The sequence below is a fragment of the Euprymna scolopes genome, chromosome 7, assembly GCF_053919585.1.
Source record: "Euprymna scolopes isolate OS-2025 chromosome 7, ASM5391958v1, whole genome shotgun sequence".
Lineage (NCBI taxonomy): Eukaryota > Metazoa > Mollusca > Cephalopoda > Sepiida > Sepiolidae > Euprymna > Euprymna scolopes.
In genome coordinates, this window is record NC_136488.1 from 34,281,196 (window position 1) to 34,290,846 (window position 9,651).

At 34.7% G+C, this 9,651-nt stretch overlaps 1 pseudogene; it reads left to right on the top strand.

The window, feature by feature from the left end:
- Positions 1-2,735: 2,735 nt before the first annotated feature.
- On the top strand, positions 2,736-2,884 carry LOC145280621 (U2 spliceosomal RNA; annotated as a pseudogene).
- The last annotated feature ends 6,767 nt before the right edge of the window (positions 2,885-9,651 follow it).

Sequence of the window (9,651 nt, forward strand, 5' to 3'; positions counted from 1 at the left end):
CTGAAACCACTGTAAAAAATTTTCCCCACTCCTTATCTGTGCCAAAATCAAAACGTAGATTCCATGAATAAAGCTTCTTTCTTAGAACTGCACGCCTGTGGAACTCTGTTCCGGTTGCCTGTTTCCCACCTGACTACAACCTGGATATCTTCAAGTCAAATGTGAACAATGTGAATATTATATTTTTTGAGACGGAAATGACAATGAAAGAAAAGTTAAACATATTCAAATTATCAGTTATGTTCAAAAAGTACTTATATTTACTACAAACAACGATATACATAATAAAGGAAACATTCACTTGTTCGAACTTTGTTCTAAGAAGGGTGTAAAGATGACTTTAGATTGATGTTAAGCAGGTTTGTGGAGTTTTTTTCCCTTATTTTATCCTTTAGTCCTCACATTCTCTGGGCGATGTTTCTTACAAAGGGAGAAAATTGCTGTTTCATAGGTCGGAATCTATCAGCATTTATTGTTAGTTAGCTTTTGACTTTGAAGTGGTATTCATAGCCCCGTACAACAAGTTGCTTCATGCTTTGTTTGAAGCGATTTTCACAAGAAAATTATTTATATATCCATATTTGTAAAAACAAATATATGCATATATTTAACAAAAATATCATCTCACACTGGAATAGATTGTTTTCTGAACTAATACATTAGCGAGATTATACAAAAAGAATAATTCAGTTTCTTTCCATAAAACATTATAACTACTTAATTCTATATTTCTTTTCTTACTAAGTTTAATTTTTAGAGAAATGGGCTTTCCAGATGAAATAGTAGAACACATACCGGCTCATTTTGCATAATAGATCGAGAGACCAGAGTTCAATCTTCATTCGTGTCATATCAAAGATTCCAGAAATTATACTTCAGCATTATAATATTATCAGATGATAACCAAGAAAAAAATCGCCATCAATTTACATTACAGTACAATGGTAAACGAAAATGGAACATTCGGGCTGCTCTTGACTATATAAGATATATATTTTTAGATCGAATAATTTAATTACTTTATTTATTAGCAGATACTGCTTCTCAATATAGTTCAAGACAAAATTTATTTTAAGAGTTTTCTCGCAAAACGAGATTAAACACCATTTTGAAAATTACGAAACTATCCGTTGCAAAACGTATTACATTTCAATACTTAACCACAATACCGGCATAATTCCTTTTTTTCGAACAAAATAAGTTTTTAATCGAACTGTAGATTTACGAGGGTCATTCAAAATGTAAGGCCTCCTATTTTTTTTTACTCAAAAACTAAAACGTTGAGGAATTAAGAAAACTAGAGTGATACCATAAAAACGATCGACTTTTTGTGCTCCAGAATTTAATTGTATACATAATGACCCTAATCCCCAATGCACTTTTGATGCCTCGGTCGTAAAAGTCCAGAGTGCACTTAGTCACTCACATCTTTGTCACCACACTTAAATTGACGAACCCCTTTTCTAACCGTGTTTACATTAACTGTATCGGTTTCATAAACGTTCAACAGGCGCCAGTGAATGCTAATCGGTTCAATTTTTCCTGCATGGAGAAATTTAATACCGTATCTCTGCTTCTGACACACACAAATGACAACGTTTGCCTTCTTAGAGTCTTACACAGTCAATATCTGCAACATAGTGAGGAAACTTACAATCCTCTCTGATCCACTCAAGCAGATTAAAAATAGGACGCATTACTTTAAGTACCCCGTCTTATAATATATATAATTTTATTTCGTATGGATTTATTTATTAATATATAGTTTTTTTTTTATAGATTTGCTTGTCTCTACATACAATATAATATAAAAATGATTTTGTGTGTGTGTGAGTTACTTCCTTTTATGTTCCGAAACGGCTGAGTCTATATTTTGCCAATTTCACACAAAATAATTTATATGCGTGGCAGTGTTCTTAGATATGTTTTGTACAGAAATTGATCCGATAAGTATCGAAAATCGAAAACATTCAATACTAAAATACTCTTTCTCTCTTATAGATAAAATAATTTTTACAGGTTAATATTTTACGTTACACCTGTTAAGGGAAATAATCAATGTCGCCAATTTAACGATTTTCCCGCTAAATCTGAAGATTTCATTTGCAATATAGTGGGTAACATTTTGATCTAGTGGCTACCGGTTTTTTTCTAGAAAATCTGGAGATATTTGACGCTTACAAACCTGCAATTTAAGATACAAGATAAAATAAATAAAGAAAGGCGCTTGAAATTACTTTGAAACATAAATTAAATTCATTAGGAAAGATAGATTAATAACATTTATTGCCTTTCGTAACAATTATTTATTGACTATTTGTTTTCTTTTCACCATTTTTAGTCGCGTGCAAGCCACTCTATCAGTCACCCGTCGGTCGGTCGGTCGGTCAGTTCAGTCGGTCGGTCGGTCTGTCCGTAACACTTTTCTGCTTGGCCTTTTTGGTTAAGATCAAAGGTCTGTTGTTAATAGATGCTGTTCTTAGCTTTTTACGTTTTTTCTTGGCTTTTTGGCCAAGATCAAAGTGTAATATCTGTTCCGGCAGATACTGCAAGCAAAGACCATATGTGGGGGCAATCCCACATATAAGACTTTCGTCAATGTAGGGGCGACCTTCATACTGATTGTCACTATCCAGCTCCCTTACTCCCCGGGGAGCTGATCCCCATTTCCAATTCACTCCTCACATTAAAAATCGGCCTTGTGCCTAATTTTCTCGGTGGAGGAGCAAATAAATACCCTTTTCTTTGCCTTTTGGCCAAGATCAAAGTGTAGTATCTGGTCTTACTACATGCTGTACTTATGGTTGTAACTTTGTGATATAAATTGGGGGATCAGTTTTCTGTATTAATTTAACGTAAAATGATCACCCACTTTACAACCAGTCAGTCTGAAAGCCATTCAAGTCATTCTCCAGATCATTCAAGTTGTTTTTGAAGGATTCCAGTTATTTTTTAAGCATTCAAGTTATTCTTAAGGTCATTCAATTCATCCTTAAATTCATTAAAGTCATTCTAAGTCATTTACTTTTTATTTATTTAAGTCATTTCTGCCCATTTTTCGGTCATTTTTGTTTATCTTAAAGAATTTCATGTCAATTCTACATCCACGCCTTCATTCATTACACGATCGGCTATCGGCCTTGTTTCTGTTAACCTTTCTTAAAATTACTATAAAATCGAGTTTTCCAAGTACATTTTATTGAAAGGGAAAAGGCGTTCCAGTCTCTATAGATTAAATACGATTCAAGTGCTCCTCTTAATTAAAAAGTATTTATTTACTTAGTAAAAATGTAGAAAAGTTAACAGTCGAAAATTTACAACAACAAAACCTTACACCAAACGTAGTATGATTTAATTATCTACCCACATGTATGCTATTAACGTGCCAAAACTTTTTTATTTTTCTAATTTCAAAATATGTTGTGCAAAGTGATTTTTTCACAGTAAATTTTAAAACATAAAGATATGGCCGCTTATTGTTTAACGGTATGGCAGGCTTAGTTCCTGAAAAATTGTAAACAAAAGACTTGTACTACCACTAACCCTAAGTTCGAGGTCCACTCCCAAATTTAGAGTTAAAGTAAATTTAAAGTAGTTGTCGATGATTTTTATACACTTTTTCAAGAATTAAGTCCCCAATGGTTAAGCGACAAGCAACCAGTTATTTGTTGAAAATACAGCTAAAAGAAATGAAATATAAAAAACATTAACACAATTTCAGCACGTATAAAAGATACTTGAATTTTTCTGCGTTTGGTAAAATGTATTTGTTGATTTTCGTTATTGTTTACAATTTCTCGGCTGTTAACTATTCTACACTTTAACAAAGAGCCAACATTCGTGCTTTTACTTATTTTTACTAACTTTTTCAACATTTATTATTACATTTAATTGTAAGCGTTAACCAACTTTTTTAATACGCAGCATGTGTTAACACCTCAGCAAAGTTTATTGCGTTTATTTTGAGCAACCATTAAAACCAGTAACAAAGTTTTTCACATGTGGAAAAAATTACTTGCCTTCGTTCGATGGCAAAGTTAGGTTTTAATGTAGTGAAAACCCCGCTACCCTAAAAAGAGGCATTCATTCCCCAATCTTAAAGATTTCTCCTTCATTGATCAAGGACAGAAAAAGATCAAGTATAGTATCAGAACATTATACTTCAACTTTAATTTTATTTTGAAAAGTAAAAAAAATTATGCATAAACCGAAAATCCAAAGATATTGCAAAAAATTGGCAAATATTTAAATCGTATTTAAATTTTTTTTAAATATTCTGAGCAGACCAAAATATACTTGATTGTGAATGATGGTGGGCAGGAAAAGTGCTGTTAAATTTAATGTAAAGTAATACAGCTCAATCATTAAATCATTTCTCTCCGATAGGCTCATAAGAGTAGTGGTCGATGGACAAAAATCGGAGGCCTGAAATATAAATGCTGGAGTCCCTCAGGGGTCAATCCTGGGCCCAACTCTCTTCCTGATCTACATCAATGACCTCCCAAAACACATACTTAAATCATTCGTTGACATCTATGCTGATGACACGACCATCTACGGCAACACATCAAAGGCTGTAAATGACAAAGTTCTCTCTGATTATCTCTCCTCTGATCTCGAGCGCGTGGTTCAGTAGGGGAAGATGTGGCTGGTTACCTTTAATGCATCCAAAAACCAAACTCCTATCCTTACATCATCAACACTCTGATCCCCATCTGGCATCAATTGTGATGGTTGGCTCTCGTCAGGGAGAAGCCCCGTGTTTTGACAAGCTTCTGGGTTTGACCTTTACTCCTGATCTGAAATGGAACACGTACATCAAGTCTGTTGCCAAGGTCGCTGGAAAGATGGTAGTATCCTTCTACAGCTCCAGAAGATATCTCACTAATGATACAATTCTCTATAAAAGCCAAGTACGTCCAAGGATGGAATACTGTTGCCATATCTGGGCAGGAGCTGCTAAAAATAACCTATCCTGCCTTGACAGAGTACAAAATAGACTTCATGGCTTAATGGGGGATGCCCTGTTCTCTACCCTGCAACCTCTCTCCCACAGAAGAGACGTTGCGAGTCTATCCTTGTTTTATCGTTATTTCCATGGCAAGTGCTCGTCTGAACTCCAACCTCTGGTCCCCCTCGCCAATCTTTCGCGAAAAACACCCGTCTAGCTGAATCCACTGTGAAAAATTTCCCCCATCCCTTATCTGTGCCTAAATCAAAACGTAGATTCCATGAACAAAGCTTCTTTCTTTGAACTGCACGCCTGTGGAACTCTGTTCCGTCTGCCTGCTTCCCACCGGACTACAACTTGGATGTGTTCAAGTCCAATGTTAACAAATTCCTAATGAACCGCCCCTTAAGTAAACACTTCATCAAATTTCCACACTAACGTAATATACTTGCAATAACCCTTATCCCTGAGTGGCTTCCGGGCCTTGATAAGTGGTGATCACTGTGTAAAAAAATACCCTTATTTCCAAGGCTTTTTACCGGTTTAGGATTCAAGACATGCATTTTTGAACGGAGATAGCTAATGGTCCTTATCTGCTTTTAAATATAAGTATAATTTATTTCTAAATAAAAAAAAAACACAACTACTTAATGTTTTCCTTGTGTATATATTCTCAAAGATTTTCATCTGGTTCTGTTTTCCCATTTATACATTTGTGTCATTTTTACCTATCCTTCCCAATCTCCCCTTCAGATTCGTTCGAAAATCTTTCAATTAATGCGCGTATGTGGTACCTGCGTTTTGAGGATTTCGTTTAAAATTTTTATTTTGCAAATATAAATTTTTCTGATATTTGAGGAGAATTTATACAGCAATATTAAATGTTTAGATTTGCCATTATTGTGATGTTTAATTTGTAATATATTTCAATTTAACATTTAATATATTAAACATTGTTTGATACTATGATCTGGTTTCTTGCAAAATCAAATATACCCTTTCCGTAAAATAGATAAAACTAACTGATAAAATCTGAAAACCTGGGGAACCAACCGCTTCAATATAAATCCAGAAATATATACTGAGAAAACACGGAATATTTTGTATATTAATAATATTTTATATAGTGTTGAAAATTAAAATATAGTATTATTTTTCGTGATTTTTTTGGGGGGTAGGGGTTCGAATTAGCGGTTTTTGCTAATTTTCAGAGGACAAAAGGTAAAAATCTTGTGATTTTCTGGAGATTTCTTTTCATTGAGCTAGCGTTTTTATTTATTAAATCCAAGTAGGCAACGCTTGAAATAATAAAATTCCAGCAAATCATTTTCGAAAATCGAAAAAATCCGATCTTAAAAATAGTACCAGTTAAAATCGTCGCAAATCATTTCTTTGTTTGCATATTTTAAAACTAAACATTAATCAGAAGTGACTTTTCCAGGACATCCATTGTCAAGTCTAAATATCAGCTGACATAATATTGTAAACAAGCACAGACGCAATTTGGTAAATGACATTATCATTATTATTTTTTGATTTTATTATATTTTCCGAATTTGTCTAGCGGGAACATTATTACTCGTAATAATGATCAATAGAGGATTAATTCTATAATAATGCATACGCAATCTGCATAAATTAAAATATCATGTTAAACCGTATTGTACTACCAGGCAACGCCCGGGGACCAGCTAGTTTATTTATACATACATTAATTATTGATTTAGTATATATATATATATATATATATATATATATATATATATATATATATATTTTATTAATACTCAAATTTCTGACTACATTGTAGATTCGACATATGAGATTCCCATCTATTTAAAAATTGAATTCAGAAGTCATTTTGATTGAATATTTGACCCGGACAGAGTTTAGCCGTTCCAAGTTTAAATTGAGTCACGTATACAAATATGTAAATATTACAGTCTGTATACCTTGTAATATATTTTTTCTTTTATGGTTTAAGGTCGTAATTTTAACTAATTGTTTTTATTGAATTCGAACTCTTCATTTTTCATGGTAAGTTTTGAAACTCGAGACTGAACCCCGTTTCCCTCAGAACATGTAAAGTAGAAAGTCAAACTTGAGTTTACTTTTGGCAGCCACATAACCCTCGTTTTCCTTATTTTGTCCTTAGCCTTATTCTATGAACGATGTTTCTTACAAAATGGGGCAACGTTTAACACTTATCTCTGGTAAGGTTTTTACCGTAACATGGAATTTGTTGGCTCCTTACATCAAGTAGCTTCAGGTTTTCTCTGGACAATTTTCCTAAAAAGAAATAAAATCATGTTCACCATAAGTACGATTAGATATCGCGAATATAAGAGATTTTACAAGACACACGTTAATACTTGTACATTAATGAAAACAATCATAAACATTTCTGATACGTTCTAATGTAATATCTAAACTGATTTTTATATTCAAACCATACATTATTTGGGAAATGTTCAGACCATGGAATGAATATCGTGTACGACCTTGACAAAGAACGAAATTGTACTAACCTGTTTCATTCCTAAGATTTGGAGAAATAAATTTCGACTTGAAAACATCAGCCGTAAAGCAGCATTGATTGTTTTATTCGATTCTTACATGTCGAAGGCGCGGTCGATTATCTATTCATGAAATCTGGTAACAGAAAGTCTGTCTTTTCATGTCAACTTCCGGAAAACGTGTTAGCGCTTCCGGTTTAGGTGTTGGAGCTGTCACCTATCTGTATTGATGTTAATGACTTTCCTTTTCAGGGATTTCGATTTGAATAAATGTTTTCTTTATTTTATCATTTCGAATACGGTTTGACCCGGCCATAACAGAAATAAGCACCGACGAGACAAAAGTAACAGTTGAATCGATGCACTTAAAACAAGAAAGAAAAAATGGCCGCTTTGTTGGTTTAGTATTTCGAGCTCATTTTGTACGTATAAGGATTAACTACATATATATTCCCATCGAGGTTCGTTTGATGTAGAAGTTTTAGGTACGGGTAATGAAGTGGTAGACATAAGTTCAAGTTCAGTCGTATCCATTTTGCCCATTTCGTTTTGACTATTACCATTAAAAAATGAATAATTGTTTACGTTTCTGTTTTCTAGACGAAGATTGATAATTCATATGATTTGGATTATTTCGACTACTGTTTTCATCTTGAATGTTATTTCCATGACGTTTCGGTCGATGTAACGCCCGAACTTCTTCAGGTGTATCTTATTGAACTCAGAGACGTTTCTGTCGAAACCGGGAAACTGCAGGTAATTTTGAACGAAACCTTTTATTTAATCTATGAGCCAGTTTAACAGAAATATTCTCGAAGAAGGTCGGAGGTTTCATTGATCAAACCGTTCGAAAATAACACTCAAAATAAGAACCAAATTCCGAATAATCCGGGCAAAATAACGTTCTTAATTGAAGGTCATGGATTAAGTGAAACAATACAACTAAATAAAACGTAAATGTAATCTTCTATATAAAAGTGAACATAATTACATTTATAAACTTATTTTATGAACAAAAACAATAGACTTAGTCTTAATATCAACACATCTTCTTAAACAGTGCTCCAAAAAAGAGCCGCCAACCTAATAGTTCTTGCACTTTCCTCCAAACCAACCTCTATTGCATCCTTGTGCCTATTTACAAGTACTTCAATGAAATGTGTTGTGACAAATACAAATTTCCTGGATGAACTCAGCAAGCGGCAAAATCCCACCACTTCACTGTTGAGGTCCCTAGATGTCTGAAAGCCTTCTACTCTGATAGTCTTTGCCACGCTGTAGTGGAACTCAATAACACTGAGTTTACAAAATGATGTGCACAAGAACCACCGTCACTCGAACCCGGAATCCGTCCAGTACAAGGAAAAGAGGAACAGGAGAGAAACATATGCACATCGTGGCACTGTCGCAATCAAAAGTCTGTACATAAAGACTTTTTTTTTCGGGAGGGTCGGAATTTAATCGTGATTTTGTGACAACGACAAAGTAGAAGAAGAAGAATAGTTGAAAAATCAAGTAAGGAGTGCTTTACGCAATCGGAGTTATTTCTTGTACGCGTTAGTACGAGCGACGGAGTTTTTTATTCGCTGAGTTAAACATTACTTCCAATACTTCAAGCTATTTCGGCCGTTATCATGGCGAAAGTACGATTAAGCATTGGCATGGTGAAGCCATTTATTGGCGAGGGAGACGTAGTAGCATGGCTAAAAAGTTAAGGTTGGTCGCGAAACTCCAAAAGATTGACCATATGGCAAGCCTGCTGCCGTTGTACCTGGAGGGATATGCATTAGCCCTCTACTTAGAGATGAAAGAGATTGACCAACTGGACATCGAGCGGATAGAGGCTCGATTAAAGGAGGCATTTACGGATGGTGTATTCACCGCCTACAGGAAGTTTACCATTGTGAAATGGGCTGGTGAACAGGCGGATGTGTATACGAACAATATCAGATGGTTGGGCTGGCTGGTTTTGAGAGAGTTGGACAAGAACAACTTGCGAAACTGGCGTTTATCACAGGATTCCCTGGTGCCATATCAATTGAACTCCAGCAGGAACCAAAACTTGAGGCCCTAACCATGGGAAACTTAACAGCAAGAGCAAGGGTGTTGAGATCAACCAGGACCAAAGCCTTTACGTGGTTGCAGCCGTGAGCTTATCAAACTGTACATCTGCTGTTCCGGACG